General features: G+C 41.0%; 1 protein-coding gene across 1 annotated transcript in view; it reads left to right on the top strand.

Moving 5' to 3' along the window:
- Positions 1-24,263, top strand: part of EPHA5 (EPH receptor A5) — a 276,495-nt gene that overhangs the window by 1,250 nt on the left and 250,982 nt on the right.

Raw genomic sequence — 24,263 nt, 5'->3', positions numbered from 1 at the left:
ATTCTTTACCTTCTCCTAGGCATTAGAGAGGTATATTGTTATTCTTGTGCCTAAGGAGCGGGAAGGAAAGGAGTTCTAGAGAGTTCTAGTTTCTATTGGCGGCTGGTCTCAAGGAACTGTTAGTGAGCCAGTGCAGTGTCGCCTCCGACTCCGAGAACCAGGATTCGAATCCCAGCTCAGAGATGGAAACCCTCTGGGGTGACCTTGGACAAGCCACACTCTCTCCGCCTCTGAGGACGGCAATGGCAACCCCTCCTCTGAACAAATCTTGCCACAGAAGCCCCAGGATAGGTTCGCCTTAGGGTTGCCATAACTCAGAGATGACTTAGAATCATGGAGCTGGAAGAGACCCCAAGGGCCATCTAGTCCAACCCCATTCTGCCATGCAGGAACTCTCAATCAAAGCATCCCCATTGACTGATGGCCATTGAATCTTGCAGTGTGCAGAACCATTATTCTGGGATGGTGTGAGGCTGTGATGAGTGAAGGGAAAGCTTGCATGCAGCAAAGCCTGCCCACCCTCTTGCTGTTCAAGTTGAACGGAAGGCATACATCTCTGTGACTGTGGTTCTTCTAGCTGGGAGTTTTTCTGGGACTGGATGCTGCAAGGTCAGCATTGGGAATGGTAGGCCTCATTCCCAGCCTTGATCGTCCCAATGCCTTTTCACCTCCTCCAAAAAGAAACAAGGGAAAAACATCTATCCGAAGATGCCTCTGTAGTTTTGATTCTGAAGAAAGATGAGGGAGTGACTTGAAGAGTATGCAGTGGTCCATTTATCTCTTGATCGGTGCTCATATGCAAAAGCACACTCTGCTTTTGAGCCGTCGCCTAGCGCTAAAAAAAGTGCTTGCTACCATAAGGTTCTTAGATGCCATGTTTGTAGAGGAAGGAGGGTACTAAGCCTTGAGTCCAATGTGAGAAAATCCGTCTAGTCCTGGCATCCAAGATAGTACAAATCTGAGTTTTTAAAATCTGTCTACATACATTTCAGCCCTTGATTTTTCCTTTCCCTCTTTTAACGAAATATAAATACAGTATAGCCAGAACCGGATCATGGAAAGTTTTTTTTTTTTGACGGGTTTGCTGTTGTTGATTTGCTACATTTAAAAACAATAACAACACCTTATTGCCATTGTTTTTAGTTCTTTTTGGGATGCAGGGAAATGTATCCAAAACAGTGGCCTAAAACTTGAAAATGGCCTCAAGATGCTCACCCCAAACATTCCTCTCCAAAAGTGACAAGAAAAAGTAACCAGTAAATGTTACTCCTTAGGTGAAAAAAGTAACGATGTTAACAGTTGTTATATTACTCTACAAAGGAACATAATTTCCCATTCATTATCCCTCTAAGTATTAAATTACAGGCTTATAAATTACTTGTAACATGTTATTTCTAAACTCTGAAGTGATGGGGAAAATTGGACTGAAACAATGGTTACGGAGTGATTTAGCAGCATGAAAACAGAATTTCTTAGCTGATGATATTATCCGGTTTTATTATTTTAAAGCCAAGATATAAACACACATGGCTAGGTTTTCATTCGTGGACCAGTTTTCCCGTTTTTAATCATAATAGTATGATTTCGGGATTAATCTTGTTATAGGTTTTGCCTTATTTTCATGGTTTAAACAGCAATTTGTATTAGCTATGGGAGTAGGAAGAATGTGGAAAGAAAAGGTCCAAGCCTGTTGCCCTGAGGAAAAGGATTGGGTTAAAAATAATTAACTGAATAAATAACTCCAATTTTTTTTTCAATTTAAAAAATAAAAACTAACACATGTAGTATATCTTCTTTTCCAAACTTTAAAAAGTGGTCCATTTCAGGGTTTTGCCCAGCCATTCTCTTCATGCATGGCTTTTCTTCCAGATCCCCCCTTCGTGACAGTCCTGTTTTTCCTTTTCTGTTACACCAGTTTCTGTGGCTTATGAGCATGTGCAACCCTGAGCTGTTCAGATTTCTCCCTCCAAAGATTGTACTTATACATACCTCAAGCTCCTATGCCCTTGCTGAGCTACCCTCATGCTTCTCAGTGGTTATGTTTTGGCTACAGTCCTATCAGCGCTCAACACCTGAGTCTGGTTTCTAGAGGAGCAATGACATTAGGATCCTGGGTACATTCATTCCTGGAAGAAAGTCCTGCAGGATTAAGTGCAGTGTGCTCCTGAGCAAGTGTGGCAGGTTTCTAGCCTCAGGGATTAAGAATTACTTTGGTCCATATTATTATCAGCATGTGATTAAACTGTTTAAGCCATCTTGAATGAAATAACTCAGTTCTTTTACATAGGGCCTTTGTTAAATACCAACCAAATGCCACAAAAGAATGTACAAAATGTTGAGGTCTTCGGGATTCTTTATAAGGCAGGATGGACCCCCCCCCAAAAAAAACCCCCCACCAAACAGAAAAACAAAAGCAAAATAAAAGAAGGGATGATGGAAGATTTGGAAAAGCAGAGGATGAGGGAAGCAGGGGCAGTGTGCTTTAAATGCAAGTTTATGTGAAGTTGAAGGCTTTCATGGCCGGCATCCATAGATTTTTGTGGGTTTTTCGGGCTATGTGGCCATGTTCTAGAAGAGTTTATTGCTGCCGTTTTACCAGCCACAGATGCTGGCGAAACGTCAGAAATAGACTCTTCTACAACATGGACACATAGCTCAAAAAACCCACAAAAAACTATGGAAGTTTATGTGTTCATCACTATTTAAATACTTGAAGGGATGTCATATTGAGGAGGGAGTAAGCTTGTTTTCTGCTGCTCCAGAGACTAGGACCCGGAGCAATGGATGCAAGCTGCAGGAAAAGAGATTCCACCTCAATATTAGGAGGAACTTCCTGACAGTAAGGGCTGTTCGACAGTGGAACAAACTCCCTCGAAGTGTAGTGGAGGCTCCCTCCTTGGAGGTCTTCAAACAGAGGCTGGATGGCCATCTGTCGGCGATGCTTTGATTTGGATTTCCTGCATGGCAGGGGGTTGGACTGGATGGCCCTTGCGGTCTCTTCCAACTCTATGATTCTATGATTCTATGAAAGTTTCATCCCTCGGGGAGCTGAATCATTTGCTGGAGCCTCGTGTGCTGAATCCTGTGGCTTTAGTTAGCCTTTTCAGTTATGCCTTATTTGTATTTAATTAGAGGGACAAAATGACATTAATCCTGGTCACATCCTACAAAGTCAACACTCAAAGTGCAGGACTGACTGACTTTGCAGAACTGAGCAGATTATTTGCTGGAAATGGTGCAGTGAAATTTGGAAGAGGGCAGAGGAAGGCTGGAAAATACTTGATGAATTAGGCAACTAGAGACAGGGTGGGTATATATTGTCTGCTTGGCTCATTCCTTCCTCAGTTTTGATTCTCCTTTTCAGAAAGGGCAGGGCGTTTGGGCTGCTACTGAATGAGATCAGAAATAGACAGGGATTTATTTGCTAATGGCCAGTTGGTACCACTGGGAGATTTATTTGTAAACAGGCATTATCTGCACAGTGGGGTAGTTTGGTCAATTATGGCTGCTGCCACACTGCGTAATTAATGAGGTTTGACAGCAGTTTAACTGTCATGCTTCTGTCCTGTGGAATCCTGGGATTTATATTTTGTTGCAGCACCAGAGTTCTCTGACAGAAAAAGCTGAATATATCATGAAACGACAAATCTCAGAATTACATAGCATTGAACTGTGATGGTTAAAGCAATGTCAAACTGCATTAATTCTGCAGTGTAGATGCCGCCAAAGGTAGAGCATCTTTGAAAGTGATTCATCCTGGAGTGAATCAGCCCCTATTCATCAGAACAAGATTAGTCACTAATGTCCATTTTTTCTCTTAGCCCTTGGTAGTTGCCAGTGGCTCAGTTCTTCTGGCTGAAGCTGCAGTCTTTGCAACATGCTTAATGAGGTTTTAGAGTACTTTGAGTTAATTCTTTAAATTGATGGGAAAAATAAGCCAGCTTCCCCCTCCCCCAGTGTGTGTGTGTTGGTTCAAATTGTGGACATCATCCAGTCCACATGTAGGTACCTCTAATCTATTTATTTTAAAGAGATGGCACGTCGTCTCTTTAAAGAGTTGGCAAACTCTTCTATTTAGCTATATGGGTTGGAAAAGCTTTATGACTTCCTTGTGCTTTTCTATGACTGTAATAAATATTTATTCTATTTTGTGGCAGGGCTAGGATTCATGTAGCCTTACAGATGTTGTTCCCCGCTGGCCTGAGGAATCGCTGCTGTTTTTCAGCCTAAGAACCTTGGATGTTAGTAGGCATCCATGCTTTCATGCCGAAATAGCAGCTTTGTAGATGAAGAAAAATTCTGCCTACAGGGCCTCTTCATGGCAGGGAGCTATTGTTTGCCATGAGGGACCATGGGGTTTTGGAAGCCTCAAGTCTCTGGCTAGAAATGACAACTTTGGGGTTGTATGTGTGGACTGGCTATTCCAGCTTGGCTGTAAAATAAGCTTAGCTTTGTCCCATTTTGGAGGGAAGGCTTGACAGACTTCAAATCCAAAGGTGATCAGTGAAGATCTGGCCCATCTCTAGTTTACATCTTTATCTAATTATGTGTATATAGGTGTTATATACCTATATGTGTATAGGTGTATATAGGTATAGATATAGAGTCCAACCACGTTTATAGGAAATGAACCAGGAATCCCAAATTTACTTACTGCTGAAATTCATGTAACCTTCTTCTCAGTAAATACCATGTTATGACCATGCTAGTAAATGTCTAAATGATTGATGTTGGAATTTTAATGGACATTTTGGCTGTTGTGTCTATAAAAGGGACACAGCCCTCGGGGAGCAGTCTGTAACTGAATAGTAAAACAGCATGGCTTGCATGTAAAAGTCTCCAGGTTCAGTTCACAGCATCTGTAGGTAGGGCTAGGAGATATTCCTGCCTGGTATAGTAGGAGTGTGGGACCCTCTGAGAACAGTACAGCCCTTGATCCTTGCATTTGTCCACACTGGTACAAGCAATATTGAACTAGATGGACAGGTGATCTGACCTGATGTACTTTGCGTTCTTAGTTTTGCTAATCGAATTGCCTCCTAATTTTGCTTGAAATATTTATACATTTCTTCAGTGCATTGTATTTGCTTTTACATTTTATGAATGTGATAAAGATAGAAGCCCTCCTGCATTAGAGTGAAGCAGGGGTGGGCATCTGTTGGGGTTCACACTCATCCGGCCCTTATTTTGTGGCTCTATGATCACCCAGGGGATTCCACAAAGTCCCCAGATCCACCCAAATTGGGTTGATTTGACCCGCTGAGCTCCATCTTGTTCCCCCATAGCCAATTTTCAATCAAACCCAGAACATTGTATCACTTCCAGAGCAGCCAAAATAGTTGTCCTCCTCTAGTATCTCATGAGAAGAATTTCTCTTGATCCATACTGCTCATAATCTTACCATCTCATCCATGTCTCTCATTTCTCCTTTGCTTTCCCTCTTAAATTAAAATGCTCTAAACCAGTGGTTCCCAACCTTCCTAATGCCGTGACCCTTTAATATAGTTTCTCATGTTGTGGTGACCCCCAATCATAACATTACTTTCATTGCTACATGCAAATATGTGTTTTCCAATGTGACCCCTGTGAAAGGGTCATTCGACCCCCAAAGGCGTCCTGACCCACAGGTTGGGAACCACTGCTCTAAACCCTAATCCTTGTTTCTTTTGCAGACTTCTCAGTTTCCATTGCCTTCGCCTGCTCATCATGTCCGCTCAAAATTTCAACTCTAATTAGAAGCAATCCATTTTGTTAACACTTTGTTTTACAGTGTACAGCTGCAAAATATGTCTTTCCCTGAATTCATAGTCACTAGCTGTCATTTTCATTTATCTGGGCAAATTTAGGACTGGGACTGCGGTTTTTTTCCATTGCAAAGGACAGCTGTAGCAATTACTTGGAAAGACTTGTCAGGGCCAAGGAGGTGGGATATGAATCGCATGAATGGAATTAACACACAAGTTGTTTTTGTTATGTTAAAGAGTAGCCACAAAGAAGCTTGGGCAGCTCACCATGAGGATTGGGATGGGATGTTTTCCTCCCTTTTCCTGTCCTAGTCTTGTTGGAAAGAAATCCATTTTGTAAAGCTATCTGCATTTACAGCAGTGGCTTTTCTCAAAGTGCAAATAGCAGCTGGAGAAGGGTGATTTCTGGAGAGTAGGGCAGGGGGAGAGAGAGAGAGTTAAACATCCCACCAACAGGGTCCCTCTGCTGTTCATGGTCCCCTCGGGCTGCTATTAACATAATGGGGAAACTTATTATTTGTTTTCATGCTGTTAATGTTCTGATTATGTCACCCTTTAGTTGGGATTTTAAAGTCACAATCATACTTGCTCTTTTTCTCTCCTCCAACCCCCTCCTTTCTGAAAAAGGAAGCAATGGGACTGGGCAGAATAAATACAGTAGTTGAACAGACTGGATGGTCTTTTTTCATTGGCACTGCCTTTTAGTCAGCTGCTGACAAAGAAGAGAGCACTAGGACATAATAACTACTACCTACTGTACATGCCTTTAAAAAGTCCCATTGTTCATTTTTTTTTTGGCCTGGACTACTGTGTTTTCCTGGAGATGTAAGAAGTTAGAAAACAAGAAAGTGAAGAAAATATAAAATTTGTATTGTAGCTGGGGTAGTTTTACCTTTATACTGTTTTAGTGTTTGGAACATGAATGGCATCACTTTATATGTCTTTATCATTTTGCTGATTTTTTTAAAAAAAAAAACTTAGGAAGTAAACCCCATGAAATATCACAGGGTTTACTTCTCTGTAAATGTGTTCAGTACCAGTTTTTTAAAAAAAGAACTAAAATTAGCATATATTTCAATCAGGTGGCTGGCTGAAAAAATAACTGCTGACAGTGCTGTCCTTCTGAAAATTAATACATGAAAAATGGGGGAGAGGAGGAGGTGGTAAAACATAAAAGTTCCATCAAGTATGTTGAGCTGTGTCTATGCTTTCAGATAGGTAGGGCATCTTGATGCTGCACATGTGGCAAAATCCAGCTTTATCACTGAGTATACATCTGTCAGAGAGCTGTAACCGAGTGCCAATTCCTGACAAATGTCTTTGTTTGATACATACACTTCCAACATGTTTCTGATGCCACCTTTGATGTCTGCTTTGAACACCCTTCTAGTAAGGTATGGAGGGCTCTTGAGCTGAAGCCTTCTAAAATACAGAACTGTGCAACTATTTTGTATTGTTGGGTAATAAGACATACAGGCCTGTTACAGACTGCCAAAATAAAGCTGCTTCGGGTCTCTTTGGAGGTATGCTGTTTAAATGTTGCATGCAGCCTAAGAATCCGGAAGCTGCACCAAAGCTGCACTCCAGTGCTTAGGAATGGAGTGTGGCTTTGGTGCAACCTCCGGACTCTTAGGACCCATGCATCATTTAAATAGCATACCTCCAAAGAGACCTGAAGCAGCTTTATTTTGGCAGTCTGTAACAAGCCATAGTGTCCAGGTGCGATCTCTCTTTAGAAGCAGTTTATTCTTTTGGATCTCTTAAAAATAAAGAGCAATATTCAAGTATTAGTTGTGATCAATTTTGCCATGAGAGGTAATGCTGCATCTCCTCCTCTTCTATTTATACTTTTCCTTTCCCGTCAAATTGGTTACTCAGGCTTAACAGTGCAAACCATTGCATGTTTATTCAGAAATAAATCCTATTGTGTTCGGGAGCCTAGTACCCAAGAGTCCAAGTTCTAATCAGAATGTTCTTGGTTCATATCTTAGGTTTTGGAAAGTGATATCCTTTCAGACCCACACCCCATGAGCAATGTTTGGCAAATCATGCTAGAGTTGGATAAACAGACCCCACCCCTCAACATTAAATTAAAATCTATGCTTTTTATATTTCTCAAGACTAATGCTAGGATGCAATGGAAAGAATCTTATCAGGGATATTCAGGCCAGGTCATATGACTCCTGGGGACCTTGCCCATTGAATGACACAAGATAGGGATTGGAAGAATATTAATAAACATTTGAATCCCAGGTGAAAAGGGGGCTTCCAGACTTGTTGGAAGACTCTGATGAGGAATACCATGGATGAGAATATTCACTGTCTGGAATTTATTAGATGTGGAAAAGGCATGTAAGTTCTCTGTGCTGAAAAATTCTGCACAGAAATGTTATTTTCTACAAAGAAAGCAAGTTTCCTGAAAATAGGATTTTGGGACAGAAAGTGCTCTTTTTGTGAGCATAACACTCATGTGGATTTTTTTTTTACAGACTGAGTCAGCATGTTATAGCAGAGGACCAGTATGGTGTATTGGTTTGAGTCTAGCACTACAACTCTGAATAATAATAATAATAATAATAATAATAATAATAATAATAATAGGATTTATTTATATGCCGCCCAATCACTCTTTATTTTATCTGCCAATGAAGACCAGGGTTCAGATCCCTGTTCAGCCACAGAAACCCACTGGGTAATCTTGAGTAAGTCACACTCTCCCAGACTCAGAGGAATCATAGAATCATAGAATCATAGAGTTGGAAGAGACCACTAGGGCCATCCAGTCCAACCCCCCTGCCATGCAGGAAATCCAAATCAAAGCATCCCTGACAGATGGCCATCCAGCCTCTGTTTAAAGACCTCCAAGGAAGGAGACTCTATCACCCTCCGAGGGAGTGCATTCCATTGTCGAACAGCCCTTACTGTCAGGAAGTTCCTCCTAATGTTGAGGTGGAATCTCTTTTCCTGTAGCTTGCATCCATTGTTCCGGGTCCTGTTCCCTGGAGCAGCAGAAAACAAGCTTGCTCCCTCTTCAATATGACATCCCTTCAAATATTTAAACAGGGCGATCATATCACCTCTTAACCTTCTTTTCTCCAGGCTAAACATCCCCAGCTCCCTAAGTCGTTCCTCATAGGGCATGGTTTCCAGACCCTTTACCATTTTTGTCGCCCTCCTTTGGACACGCAAAGACAAACCGACTCTGAAAGACCCTGCCAAGAAAACCCTGTCTCAGTCTTGCCTTACCATAAGGTGAAAATGACTTGAAGGCCCAGAACAACAGCAACAGTCATGGACTGCAAATAGTCCTTGAAAATTACAGATTTCTAGGACTTTTCTGCAGTGGAGAAAAACAATGGTTAAATTATTTATTTGTGTCCATGAGAACCAAATTTGTGAAGATTTACACCCTTAGATTCAGTTGCATTTTGACCAAAGCTAGGGTGAAAGTAGATGTTGTTTACGGAATCCTTTTATATTCGTTGGCAGATAAAATACCCCCCTGAACACCCCTCTCATTTCACTAGTGTATTTGATTGTGAATACAGAAACCTGAGATGGGAGGCAGTAATCTGTAGCTGCAGTACAGGTATGTTTCCATCATTAAAAAGGGCAAAACAATTTCTGAGTGAGGCATTCTATATTGAGTTAGTTGTGTTTTGAAGGCTTGCAAGCATTTTTAAAAATTTCAAGTGTATTTCTTGGTATTCTCATGTGACAAAGTTTAAGCTGCTATTCCTCCAGAGAAACATGAAGAAAACTGTGTGCTTTGGAAAATAGTTTCCATTACACAGATGGAATTTTAAGATTTTCCACATGTACGGCAATTGGGCCTCCTGGGGGCAGGGGCACATGTGGAACTTTACTTGATTGTACATGAAAGGCTTATCCATTGCAGGCATGAAGCCATGTTCACCAGAAATGGCTTGTGTTAACTTTTAAGAAAGGGAACTGAGCTGCATGTACAAGATAACTATGTATTTTTGTGTGTGTGCCTAGACTGATTGGACCAAGGCACAGACTTCATTAAAAGTGAGCAAACATTTTTTTTATCTGATTTGCATTCCTGTAAATAATGTGTTGTAACATGTCAACTAATCTACTTGAATCTGTATTGTTTGATTTTGAAGTTCAGGGTTTGAAAGCAGTGACAACTTTTCTAGGCAGGATCTGGAGGAAGTAAAGGTGGTTGGGCTTGAAGACTGGGGTGGTTAGTTATGTTGCTATTGGTCGTTCTGTATTACATAAACAAGAAAGTCCTGGGAAAAAACACTCAGCTCTCATTCCATAAAAGCCATGCATAGCCCTGCTCAGATTTGAGTATATTGCCAGACATTGTTCATGTACTTCAAGTGACCATTTTCTTGGGACAATGATGCAGAGCATCTTCTTGAATCTATAACAGACACAAGACTGTACATAAGTATGATGAACCTGCAGAGTCTTTATAAAACCTTAGGGGCTGTACAGACATCCCCTAAGGGGTGGAGGATGCTGCCCGTTTCCTAGCTGGAACAGAGCCGCAGCAACTGCCTGCCGTGGTCCCGATCTGGCCTTTCCATGGCACAAAAAGGAGTAACAAAAAGTGGCTCCTTTTTGCGCTGTGGCAAGGGCACCATAGCCGCTGGCACCACAGCTTTACAGCACTGCTTTGTTGCAGTGTGTGTACATGCTGTGCCAAGGGAGTGCCGTGATGCCTCCTGCCATGCAGTGGGGCGTGCAGTGTCACACTGGCATGGGGACAGACTCAGGGCATGTGGCATGTGGTCACCATGCCCCCACTCCACTCTGATGCTGGTGTTAACTGCCGGTCTGTAGAGCCTCATTGTTCAAAATAGCGCTTTTAGAGTGAGTGTGAAACAAAGGACTGAATAGTGAGAAAATACAAGTATTAAGCCAGATACAAATACAGGCAAATATTGCAAAGTCAGGCAATGGATTTCTTTTGGGTAACATCCCCTACATCACTGTGTAAACCAGTGAAGATTATTCACAGCTAAAAAGGCTAATGCGATTCTAGGCTGCATCAATAAAAGTATAGTGTCTATCTAGATCAAGTGAAGTGACAGTAGCACTCTATTCTACCTTGGTCAGGCCTCATCTAGAATACTGTGTCCAGTTCTGGGCACCACAATTCAAAAGGATGTTGAGAAACTGGAGCGGGTCCAAAGGAGGGCCACTAAAATGGTGAAGAGTCTGCAAAGCATGACTTATTAGGAAAGATGTACAGAGCTAGGTATGCTTAGCCTGCAGAAGAAACAGTTAAGAGGTGATATGATAGCCCTGTTTAAGTATTTGAAGGGGTGCCACAGTGAGGATGGAGCAAGTTTGTTTTCTGCTGCTCCAAAAAGTAGAATACGGGAACAATTGATGCAAGCTACAGGAAAAGACATTCCACCTAACATTAGGAGGAACTTCCTTACAGTAAGAGCTGTTAGACAGTGGAACACCCCCCCCCCTCAGGGAGTGATGGAGTCTCCTTCCTTTAAGGTCTTTAAACAGAGGCTGGATGGCCATCTGAGGGGATGTTTTGATTGTGATTTCCTGCATGGCAGGGGGTTGGACTGGATGGCCCTTGTGGTCTCTTCCAAATCAATGATTCTATGAGTGGTTCTATGATTTAATAAAACCTTGGGAAATTGCAGCATGAATTCATTTTTCACACATAGCTGTCCTATCCAGGGCTGGGGAGTAGTGGTGATTTTGGGGTTACTTCTTGTCCTTAGTCCTTATTTTTTCTTAATGTTACTCTTACTCCTTAGCCCTTACTCCTACTTCTACTTTCCAGCCCTGGGGAAAAGCCCCGGTTGCTTAGCAAGGCTGGTGTGTGTGTGTGTGTGTGTGTGTGTGTGTGTGTGTCTTTGCCTCCCAATTTCTTCCCCAGTGCAATATAATAAAATTGGTTTTTAGTGTTTGCATGTACAATATAATATCAGGAATAAGGAATAACAAATATATTTAGTCACTCCTTATTCCTACTCCTGTAAAAACCTCTTACTCCTTTACTGCTACTTCTATTCCATAGCCCTGGACCTATCCCTACTTCTAGGATAGCATAAAGAGTAGAAGATTTTGTATGTTAAAAATCTGTATGTGTTTATCTCTAATGTTTGATGGGGAGAAAATCTAATTTCATAAATAGATATTTCCTCCATATAGAAAATTTGCATGTATCCTGTGTATACCACTTTGTCATAGTGGCTTATAGTGGAAATGCCTTCCATGCCCCTGAGAGAGCATTTTTTGCCAATATTTTGAAGGACGGAGAAATCACATTTTTAAAATTCCTACAGCACCCCAGGATTCTCAAAGTGTTGTGGAAATGCCCATCATACCCGTAAAGGGCATTTAGGAACAAAAAAGTATTTTTAAAAAAAGAAAATCCCTGTGGGGAGCCCCAGACATCAGAAAAAGAGCCCTGAGGGCTGCACCTTGTCTACTCCTCATCTGTTTCCCGTGGAGTTTCACTATTTCCCTTTGAGATTATTGAGGCATTCCCAGCTTCACCATTACTGTCTGCAGAATCACTAGTATGGTATTTACCTCTCTCTAATTTTTGAGTTCCTACTAATTTCTCTTTTTTAAGTTTTCTTTTGGATGGTATAGTGTAGCCCAGATACCTTAATTTAGGCGCAGTATAGACCAGCAAGGAAACGCCGACCTATTGTGCTGTGCAGCATTGCTGCGGCAACCAAACTGCGCAACTAGGGTTGCCGTAATTCTCTAGCACAAACCGGGACAAAATGTAGGACAAAATTTAGACCAAAATGCAGGACAATTATAGGCTACAATTTAGCCCAAAACGTAGGACATTTCAGAAAAATTGTGGACCTTAAATGTCCTACATTTTGGGCACATTTTATCCTACAATTGTCCTGCATTTTTGGTCTAAATTTTGTCCTACATTTTGCCCTGGTTTGTGGTAGAGAATTATGGCAACCTTACATGCAACACAGCTGCGTAGTAAAAAAGGAGTGGCTCCTTTTTTGCGACATCATAACAGATGTGTTGCAGCCCTTATGACGATGCTTCCTTTTAGAGACGTGTGGCTGCTGAGACACCCACACGTCATCAATGCATGCCTCGTGTGGGCAGTGTCGCTCAAAAATGACACTGCTTGAACATACTAGGCCTCAGGAGCGTGCGGTTGGTATGAGCTCCCAAGCCCAAGATTTGCTGTCGCCACACCACAAAGTGCCCATATGTATCAGGCCTTAATGTTACCAAACCTAGTGCCCCCCTCAGGTTGTGTTGGATTTTAGTTCCCATCAATCAGTCATCACTTATATGATATGTGGTAGTGCCAGTTGGGAAGTATAGAGAACAGTCTTTACTCATCCAGAGGGGCTGATGCTTTTTGGTGCCACTTTCCGCTCTTTTATCTAGTTTAATAGTATGCATGACATAATTTGATATCTACATTCAAGGGGAAAAAAGTGTATCAGGAGTATTTGATTACCTGAACGTCTGGCAAAGTGTTATTCCGCTGGGACTGCCTCTGTTTTGAAATGGAGATGTATTCCTTCCTTTTCCCTCCTCCTGCTCTGCCCAATTAGGTGCTTAAGTCTTTGATTCCTCAGGCTAAGGAAGCCAAAGATGATCAGGTAGCTGGCCAGGATGGCACATCATTTCTATTTTGTCGGCAGCGAAGTGGTTGGTTTTGTTATGCCCTTGACTTTGTTCTGTCGGTCTCCCACACAGGAAAGTTAAGCCGGCATACTGTGGTCTGTGTGTTCTTTCACATCTAGCTTTACAGATACAGTGGCTCTTTAAAACTGATGTAGGACTGAGTCAAAAGGGGGGGGGGAGAGATTTTTCAAGGAACCTTTTACAGCTTATCTGAAAGCTGAAAATCTTTCTGGAGTGGGGAATATACTAAGTGTTGGTCTTCTTTTAAAGAAGGCAATCCATAGCACAGCTTTTCCTTCTAAAAATGCTTGGTAATGGGAAGGGAGTCATGATTTTGAACTAAAAGGGATTTCTTTATCTCACCCAGGGGTGTAACTAAGGGAGGGGGGAGGCAAAATGAAGACATTGCCTCTTCACATGACAATTCTGCCCTGTCCAATTTCCCTTCATTTTCTTTTCCTGCAACCTGCTTTTCCATATAGATTCAGCCCATCTGTGCTACTTTGTACTAATATGCTTTTTATATGATGGATATGTCAGTATCTGGGTCTTGAGTTCCTCAATGTGGGTATATTGGCTGGTTCTAAAATAGGGATTTGGGATAGTGGTCTTGGTGTGAATTGACAAGTGGAAAGGAAAAGGTGCAGTCTTTTGGAATAAACACATTCATGACTTCTTGAAAGTCAGCCTTCTTGACTGTCCAAGCCCTACTTTTCCCAACACTTCTGTGTCAAGCTGGGTTCCTCTCATGGTTTTATTTCTTGGTAGTAAATAATACCAGCAGCAGTACTAACTGTAATCATTTATACTTCTGGATTGTGAGAATCAGTGCAGTGTAGTGGTTTGATCACTGGATTACAGATTTTCTTTTCACTCCATCTCACTCCAAGAATCATGTGTTGGCTGAAGGCTCATATTTTAAAATAACCAACCACATGGAAATATAGAAACATCTTAACCGAGCATCACAAAAATGCTAACATTGGGATCAAGAAGCCCTCCTTTGGGGCATTCTAAGGCAGGAGACCAGAACTAAAACGCCCACTTCCTTGTCATTGTCTTCTGAAGCTTTTCTGGGAGAGGACTCATAAGGCCCAAGGTGTTGTTAAAATCAGGATAATAATAGGGGAAGTGTTTTGTTAAATGTTGGGATCTTGAGCTATAAGACTTTATAGGTTAAAATCAGCAGTTGGAAACATAGTAGCAGCCGGTGCAGCTGTGTTGCAAAAGATGTTACATTATCAGCTGTTCAGGTGTCTTTGACTGATTTATTTATTTAGAGTATGTATATCCCGCTGTTCAACCACAAAGGCTTTCAGAGTGGCTTTCAAATCTGACAGTTACCTGCCCTCAACTTTACAAGCTACTGCATATACTAAAGTATAAACTGATGCCATGCAAAGTCAAGGGAAGGTTTTAGAACCAAAGTTATGGATTTTTGTATGACCCATTGATAGATCCAGGGTAAATCTAGAGACATGTAACTAAGGCTATAAAGGATGAAGCATAAGAAAATAATGCCAAACAATTTAAAAAATTCCAGCAGGCATAATTGTTTGTCCTCAGTCTAAAGGCTGGATGGATGAGAGAACAGAAGGGGGTCAGTGCTTTCAGTATAGATTATGCTCTTGCCTTTCAATAGGGGATAGTTCCTTTTCTATATAAGAGTTAAAGTACAGTACTTACATTGGCCCATAGATACGTTGACCCAGGTTTTTTGGGTCAATTTTTTAATTAAAATTTCTAAATTTGCAGCACGCCCGTGCCATAGCTTCTGTGCATGGCAAGCCCAGGGAGTTAAAATGGTGTGTGTGCTCCCATAGGAATGAACAGGACTTGAGGTCCCACTTTTTTGCTATGTGTGTGTGTGTGGGGAGGGGGGAATCTGGGATGAATCCCCCATGTATACAAAGGGCCCACTGTATTCATAAGTATATACAGTAATTAAGAAAGGAAACAGAAAGAGTATATCTGCACTGCAGAAATAATCCAGGTTGGCACCATTTTAACTACCGTAGCTCCATCCTATGGAATTCTGGGAATTGTAGTTTATTGTGGCACCAGACCTCTCTGACAGAGAGGCTAAATGTCTCACAAAACTATAATCCCCAGAAATCCATAGCATTGAGCCATGGCAGTTAAAGTGGTGTCAAGATGAATTATTTCTGCAGTGTGGATGCACCCAAATAAAAGAGAATGGCAGTGAGTGAAGCGATAAAATTGGTCAATGCATTCGTCACTCAGAGCATTTCCAAACCATTTTCAAAGTTCCCTCCCCACGACTAGTTTATTGTGGTAATATTAATCAGGAGGTTGTCAGAGCATAGATAACTGATTTGTTATTCTTGACCATACAGGGATGTTGCTAGAGCACACCACCACACTAGCTGACAATGAAAATGAGAACTAGTGCATCAACACACTGATGGCCATGGTTTCCACAACTCCAGATGAAGCCTTTGAGTGCTTTCATGTACATGTTAAAGAGCATCTCCATGGAACTTCAAACATGCGGTTGAGCAGAATTCTCATAAGTCCCATCTTCTGGGATTGACCATCCAAGTTGGAATAGAGCCAAACAATGTGTTTCTCTCAACTCAGGCAGTCCCACAGAATAGATATTTTGATGCATGCTTTTTTTTTAAGTTGCAGAGAAACCGAGGAGAACTTACAGGGTCATGGCTCCTCTGTCTTTCTTCCACCACAGTGTATGGTGACTAAGACAATTTATTTACCTAAACCTCCAGTGTTTGGGTCCACTAGCTCAAACTCATTCAACAACAAGGGCACAGACAGCACTTTTCATACCTAATTCAGGTCTGAAACAGACAGGCCCAAAACACTGCCTTGCAGCCAATCCAGGAGCCATGGCATTTACATGATGCATCCCCTCGGATTGGCTGGAAGCTGTGCTGGGGCTGTGACGGGGTTGCTAAGGCTACCCAAAAAGGAGCGGGAAAGACCCACTCTTTCCAGGGATCTACTGTGGATTGCGGCAGCAGCTGGCCCCAGGACTGCAGTGTTTGGTTGCCGTGGTCCCACACCGATTCAGTTGCGCACACGTCTGTGGCAACCTCTGGCCACCTCAAGCAGCCCGTCTGTTTCAGCCCTCAGTTTCCCTGCTGTAGTGGTGGAGATGAAATCTTGGCAGGTGGAGTGAATTTTATTCTCTGAATGGATCCCAACAGTCTTCAAACTGGCAAGCAAGGCCTTGCTTGAAGTTGTGAAAAGAATGTATTAGAGATAGAGAAGTAAACATTTCTTGGTTACTTTCACTGTTGCCAAGTAAACTCTAACATGAGCACACAGTAGTGTTTGCTTGCATTTGTTGAACCTGGAAGTCTTTGGGGCAAAGATGTTCTGTACAGGACTTAGCATGTGGCTGGTACTAAATAAAATTTAAAAATGGTTGGCTACTAAGTTACTAAATATGACAGGAAGCATACTTCTACAATCTGATTGATAAATTGGATAAATGAATAAGACATCTCCCTGGATGGTTGGAAAATCAGTCTTGGTACAGATGGAGCCCTGTAGGCTTTGGCTTATATGCAATGATGATATCAAGCAGACGATACCAGATCAAAACTGCTTTTGTGAAATCTGTATTTCCCTGGGCATGAAGCTAGGGAGACCTCATCAGCACCCCTTCTCCTTCTTTTCCATGTTCTAGGCCAGGCCAGTGAGAAGGACTAAGTTCACATTGAGGAGTGTGCAGACTTCATATGGCCCCAGATGCTTCCCTACAAATCTGGGTAGCCTAATCATGACAGCTATTACAGTAATATCAAATGGCTTTGTGCAGGAACAGATTTTCTTCCAGAACTGGGGTTTTTCCTCCTTTCCAAATTCAAAATGAAGTCTTCTATATCCTCACATTTCTGTTTATAGAAACAACATCTAACCATCATACCATTCTAAGAGGAAATTGTGGTGCATATATGTAAATAGTGATCTCATTTTGCAGGATACATTTTTGTCCTCTAATGGGTTGTCATGTATAAAAGCTATTTATAACTTGCTTTTTCCATAGCTTCATTTTAATAGCATCTAAATAGATTCATCCTATCTCCCACTTCAACCAAATAATTAATAAAGTGTTGGCTTCCTGGAGTGGTAGTTTGATTTCTTACAGGACTTATTCTGTCTTTGGCCTGTGGATCACTGGGTCTGCCTTTTGGTTTCAGGAGTGGCTTGAATTTACAGCTTTGCAGAATTACTTAACACAACAGGGAGAATAGCAGGGAAACAGTAACAACCATGGAGCAATGAAATCGATAAAGATTTATGAGGGGAGAAAAGTTTCTCTCGTAATGATTAAGGGATTTGGATATCTTGGCAAAGCTATGAGACCTGGTGTGGGCAAGAAGGGCCACTGCATTTCTGCCTCTTGCACACAGGCTTTGCTAATATGACAAGTTTTCTTTGGCTATCACTAGGAGCTGGAACTTCCTTCCTAGGGAGGCTAATATGGCCCTCTCCTTGATGGCCTTCCATTGGTTGGCTTTAAAAAAAATATTATTCTTACAGGTTCTGGGGAACCAATTTTAAAGAGAGTATTGTACTATATTAAACAATACTGCTTTAATTTGTTTTATTCTGATGAATGTATGTGTTCAATTGTTTTTAAAGTCATTCCATTTTAATGATAATCTTTTGTATGTTTTTAGCTATACTATTTTAATTTGTAAGCTGCTTTGAGTCCCAGTCCTGAATGGAAAGATGCAATATAAACAGCTCTGCTGCTCCTGTGCCAAAAATGTGATGAGTTCCTCTAAATGGAAGAACCAGGGTGGAATCAGCAACTTCTTATGACAAGGTGGAGTCTCATTGGCTTCCTGGCTTATTAAGTAGTGAAAAGCTAAGAAATCCTATCCTCTGGCCACCTTCAGTGGTTAGTGCTTGCAGTGCAGCAGGAAAGCAGGTGAGTCCCTGCTCCTTCTGCCAAAGTGCCACCAGGATAAGGGTCTTAATCCTTTAGTTTGGTAAGAAGCTTAATTATCTATTAGTTTTTGAGGCCCTTGGCATACTGAAGGATCAAATACTGTCAAAAAGAAGCCATCACTCTTTATAAATATTTCTGTTCTCCATTACAAATACAAATGCATTCTGACTCTGGTTTAAAATTTGTTTGGAGACTGGTAGCATGAAAACTCTGGTTCCACTTGTCCAGAACATTGGCCCTGCTCAATTATAAATTGAAAAGCATCAACTGGTAAATCTGTCCCTGAACTGCACCACTTCAAGCGTCAGGTGCAGAATTACTGATCCGAGTTATGCTTGCTATCCTCTCCCAAGACTAAGAACTCTTCTTGACACTCCGACTTTGCAGGTGCAGGGAGGATTTTTCTTCTTCTACTTCTGACTGCAGGAAGTATTTGAACTGAAATGGAAGACTTTGCCACTCTGTTCTTCTGAATGGATGAAATAGCTCTATGATAGAAGGAATAAGCAGTATGTTTTTATGTGAAGAATAAAGAGCAATTGTGGTTTGGGAATAGCTGGTGCTGCCTCACTATTGTTCAGTGTGGAACTTTAGCCAGTGGCAGCAGCTGACTTCCATCTCAGTGGGGTGGTGAATTCTTGCTTTTCGATCCATACTTTAAAGGAGGTACCCAAGATGCTAAAACCTAGCTCCAAAATAGATTCAGTACCTTGGACAGTTCCTTCAGAATGCCTAGAACAGATCCATTGCTTCTCCCAGCATAGAATCTGCCACTTGAAGAAAGGCAGAGAAAGGAGATTATGGCCCTATACAGACAGGCCAAAATAGGACTGGAGTGTGGCTTTGGTGCGGCTTCTGGACTCTTAGGACGCATGTATCATTTAAACAGCATACTTGCAAAGTGACTCGAAGCAGCTTTATTTTGGCCTGTCTGTATCAGGCCTATGAGTCTGACAGGTCCAAAATAAAGTTACAGCCTGGGTCAGGATGCTTGTGCCCTTGCTTGGATTAATGATGCTCCTCACAAGTGGCCCTAAAATTTCTGGCTGGCCGTACAGGCTCACAGATCTTTCCCTTACAAGGTCCATGTAGCTGCTGTTTTTTTGGCCAAAGTATACTAGACAGCCTAATGCGGAAGGGAATCTGTCAGGCTTAGCCCCCACCGATGAGTTTAATGGTGTTGGTCTGCTTTCATCGCTCTTGTATGGGTTACTGATTTAACCTATGTGTATCAGTTGAAGTGCCTACATGGAACGGTCAGCATACTGATCAATTGTTACTTGACACTGGGCAAATGCTCTATCAAACCAAAAGTGCAACTTTCAATTTGGTAGATTATTGCTCCCCACATTCCCTTATTCTGTTACTTGAAGCACACTGAAATATCTTTCTATCCAGCTGCTTATTTGCATTTATTTATTAAAAAATAATTAAACTAAATCATATTAGCCATAAGTGCAGACATCTCCAGACAGGAACACTAATGATCAGTGGCAGTGCCTGTGACTCCATCTTAGCTATTTGCAGGAGCCAGGGAGCACATGCTGTGTGTGACCTTGCTTTCTGCTCTTTAATGCAGAATGTGCTCTTGTGAAAGTCTGGACTCAGATCTTGAAAAACAGAACAGCAGTAACAACTGGTTAGCACAGCACACAAGGTAGTACTATATGTGATAAGATAAATTATGAAGAGTTAGCCAAGTACACACAAAGCCAAGTAACATCACATTTCCGTGTTTCTAAAGAGTGGGCTAAATACAGCCCTGGAGCTGTGTGTGGTCTCCAAGGCTGTTTCTGTGGCTCTCGGTGCTATCAGATTCTCTGGATTGCCTCTTTGGTGCCCTTCAGTGTGACTTGCCTCTCTTGGATGTTTTTAAAATATATTAAATATCTGTGAACAATTTTATAATTACTCAAATACATTAGAAAAGCAATACATTTTTAAAAATACATTGCATTCTGATTCACTGGTTCACTGCGTGTAACATTTTATATACATTTGTTTTTCAAAACCAGAAGTGGATTTCTGACAATGAACATTTTGGGTTTTTTTATTTGGCATTTAGGGGAGTCCATGTAGCCTCTAGGCTAGAGGATGTGAAGGGCAGAGATTTGCCCATCATATCCGGTTGCCCACTCCTCTTCTGAGAGTTAATGCTTAAAAATAATACTTTGTCATTATTCCACAGTAGTTGAGCAGTCAGTTGAACAAGTGTTGTTTTTTTTTGGGAGGGGGGGAATGCTTAAATCCCTAGGGTTGCCAAGTCTGGACTATCATAGGCAGTCAAACCTGAGACCATTAAACAGCACTTTATGATATCATGGGGGCAGCCCCTGGTGATTGTACAAGAGTGATGATGTAAGGGGTAGCTCCAGTGATGTCATTAAGCATGAATGCACCATAATACATTTTAACATCAATGACAGTTACGCAGAGAATGCCATAAAACACCAAGTTTAACAAATGAAACAATACATGTTTCAAGTCAACAATTTCATCCTCAGTTTCATCTTCCTCTCCGTAAGGGTTGAAGAAGATGTGCCAGGCCATGAGAATCATGGCGAGGCCCTGAAATCTGGGAATCCTACAAATGGCTAGGCTTAGTATATGCAATATATATGCCAAGTACCCTGTTTCCCCAAAAATAAGACATACCCATAAACCAAGCCATAACAGGTTTTCTAAGCATTTGCGCAATATAAGCCATATCCTAAAAATAAGATATAGTGATAGGTGTGGCTATGTAGCATACCAGCATGGAGCGGTAAAGAAGAGGGGCAGCCCTTCTCATCTGCCCCATCATAAAAATAAGACATCCCCTGAAAATAAGCCATAGTGTTTCTTCTTGAGGAAAAATAAATATAAGAGTGTCTTATTTTCAGGGAAATGTGGTAGTACTATATGGAAATGCTGAAAGTAGAGATCTTTAATGTCAACATCAAACATTCCTTCTCTTTTGGGTAGTGTCCCAATGTGACTTGTTGGTGAAAAAGCACCTCTTCTCTTTTTCATGAAGAACAAGGGAGATTAAAAGTAGGCATTTTCTTTCCTGTATGCTGAGGTTTGTGGGGTGAGACACCAAGGTGTTATGTATGCAACCAAAAAATAGGAGGGGGGGAGTACAGTTCCAAAAGAATATTTGTGCAATGTACAAATTCAATTAATGAAAAGTTATAATATAGAAAATTGTTGGATAATGATATGAAATGTACAATGAATAGTCCAGGGTCCTTTAGAAATCAAGCCCCTGGTGAAGCATAGGATCTTGGTAAAGCTGAGAACTCATATTTTCCAGGTGCCTCTTCAAGGTCAAAATACGGCTGATTTCTCATTACAATGATAAATCTAGATAGGAGATTTATCTCCCCTCAAAGCTCAATAACCCTGTCCATGAGAATTGCCTTTCTGTATTTCTCAGCATCTTTTAAAAATACCTTCAAATAAACTTTTTCACTGGGGACAAGACTGGTTGAAATGTGAAGCATATATACTTTTAGACATACATATTTCATGCAGTTTTGCCCCTGTTAGAATAATTGTTTTCTGACATCATCACCCTTGTAATAACACTGACAAAGCTCCCATGACTTGCCAGCAAAAGTCCCAACATTCTCCATTGATTTATTTTGACATGGAAATCTTTGGAGAGTAGCAGAAAATCTGTGGAGAGCTATTTGCCATAGAAGGAAGAGAAGAAATGAGTATGCTTCATTGGGGTCTTGATTTCTAAAGGACCCTGGACTATTCATTATTTATTTCACATCATCATCCAACACTTTTTATATAATAAAAAGTTCTCTGCTTTTCCAAGATCCTACTTCAGGCTAGATGGAGATGTGCTCTTCATCTCCTTGTATGTGACAGTTCACCAGTCAGCAATGCCTAAGTTATTCCAAGATCTGCTGCATCTCTTTACTCAGGAGAATGTGAGCTGAGTTGCAACTCTGTTCCTTCCCTCCCACATATCCTTATAGAAAGTGGCAATTGGCAACTTGATGCTAATTGTTTTATTTTTCTTTAAAAGCCCAGCCAGCACCAGAAGCAGGCAGCTGTTTCTAGTGCTAAAGCACCTGAGTAGTATATCCATGAAATAATGCTTTTTGCTGAGAGAGATTGAGAGGTGAAACGTGACGAGTTCCTCTCTCTAAGGTTTCTCAAAGTGCTCAGATTTGGGAAAGCTCTATAAAAACATTACTCAGCTTTTCTTATTAAAATAGCACTTTAACTTGCAGATATATATATTTTTTGGAAGTGATTTTGGCTGCCTTAGCATCACGTTCCAACCTTTTCTTTGTAAGAGGAATGAATGGTGTGGTCTTCTTAGGCACTGTAAGCAGAGCTTTTAAATCCCCTCTGTTTCTGTTAGAAAAAAACTCTTTGGGATGGTTGATGTCTCGTTCTGCCAGTGGTTCTGAACTGGTACCAACTGGAACAGATGCAGTCTTCTTAGCTACTCAGGAACAAAGTAACTTCAACACAGATTTTCACTCAAATGAGGGTTTATTGACTTTGTTGCTGTTTACACTTTACAGCAGGGTACTATACATCTATTCTCTTTCAGAGTCCATGCTAGAAGCTTGAATGTGACATCAGTCTTTGTTCTCACCAAAAATCAACCTTCCCACCAAGTGGACACACCTCTTTCCCATGAAGTCACCATGCTACACAAGAGCATAACAATAATACATTTGTTTATATTATGTCTCAGCAAATGTCCTTGAAGACTTGTTCTTCCAGGCCTAGGCTTTCTGGCCTTCAACAGGAACCATTTTAAACCTTAGTTAACCATTGACACATCTGAATATTTTCAATACAAATTAGAAACGTGGGCCTGTTACAGACTGCCGCTGCTTTGGGTCTCTTTGGAGGTATGCTATTTAAATGATGCCTGGGTCCTAAGAGTCCGGAGGTCGCACCAAAGCCACACTCCATTCATAAGCACCGGAGTGCAGCTTTTGGTGCAGCTTCTGGATTCTTAGGATGCATGCATCATTTAAATAGCATACCTCCAAAGAGACCCAAAGCAGCTTTATTTTGGCAGTCTGTAACAGGCTATATTTAAACAGTTTCCTAGGATTGGGTGAATATTGTATATCCCATATGGTGATGGACCTTACAGTATACTTAATACTACACACACACACACACACACACACAATGGCGCATATGTTTATTATTTATATGTGTATTATGTAACGATTCAATAAGATATATATATATATATGTGTGTGTGTGTGTGTGTATATATATATATATTCTTATTGAATCATTACATAATACACATATAAACAATACACATATAAACAATAAACATATGAGACATTGTACATATAAAATATTAAACAAATAAACACTATAAACCTGCAATTTACCATTCTACTCCTTGTTTTCTTCTATTATATTTCTAAAATTATTTAAACCTATTCTATTTGTTATTAATAAAATAAAGAATTTCTTAGGTCAATATTTCATATAAATCTTTTCCCGTTCTTTCTCCCCCCCTTAATTTCTTTCTTTCTCCTTCTCTCTATTTCCAATCTTCCTAAATCTTTCTATATCTTCTTTCTTCTCTTGTACTCAATATACTGAATATTGTACTAGAATTTAAACTCAAAATATACTTGTTAAATATCATAGATTCTGAAAAGGAAACACAATATGGTAGAGTACTATTTTACTTAACTGTTGCAGCAAGGATGATGCCAGCTTGACACTGGAAAGAAGATTTTGTTCCAGAAACCGAAGAGTGGGTTACAAAAATTTACAACCTGGACAAATTTACTAGACTTTTGACAGATGGTCCTGAAGCAGCGTGCCGCCGCTCATTCTAGAGTTAGTGACCGCACACCAACCACACGGTCCCTAACCCTAGTATGTGTGGGCAGCAGTCTAATGGCAGCCTCCCATCCACACAGGGGCTGCCATATTTACACAAGCAATGCGCA

The sequence above is a fragment of the Sceloporus undulatus genome, chromosome 6 (genome assembly GCF_019175285.1).
Source record: "Sceloporus undulatus isolate JIND9_A2432 ecotype Alabama chromosome 6, SceUnd_v1.1, whole genome shotgun sequence".
Taxonomy (NCBI): domain Eukaryota; kingdom Metazoa; phylum Chordata; class Lepidosauria; order Squamata; family Phrynosomatidae; genus Sceloporus; species Sceloporus undulatus.
Note: the sequence above shows the minus strand (reverse complement) of the source record. Positions and strands in the feature narration are given on the sequence as shown.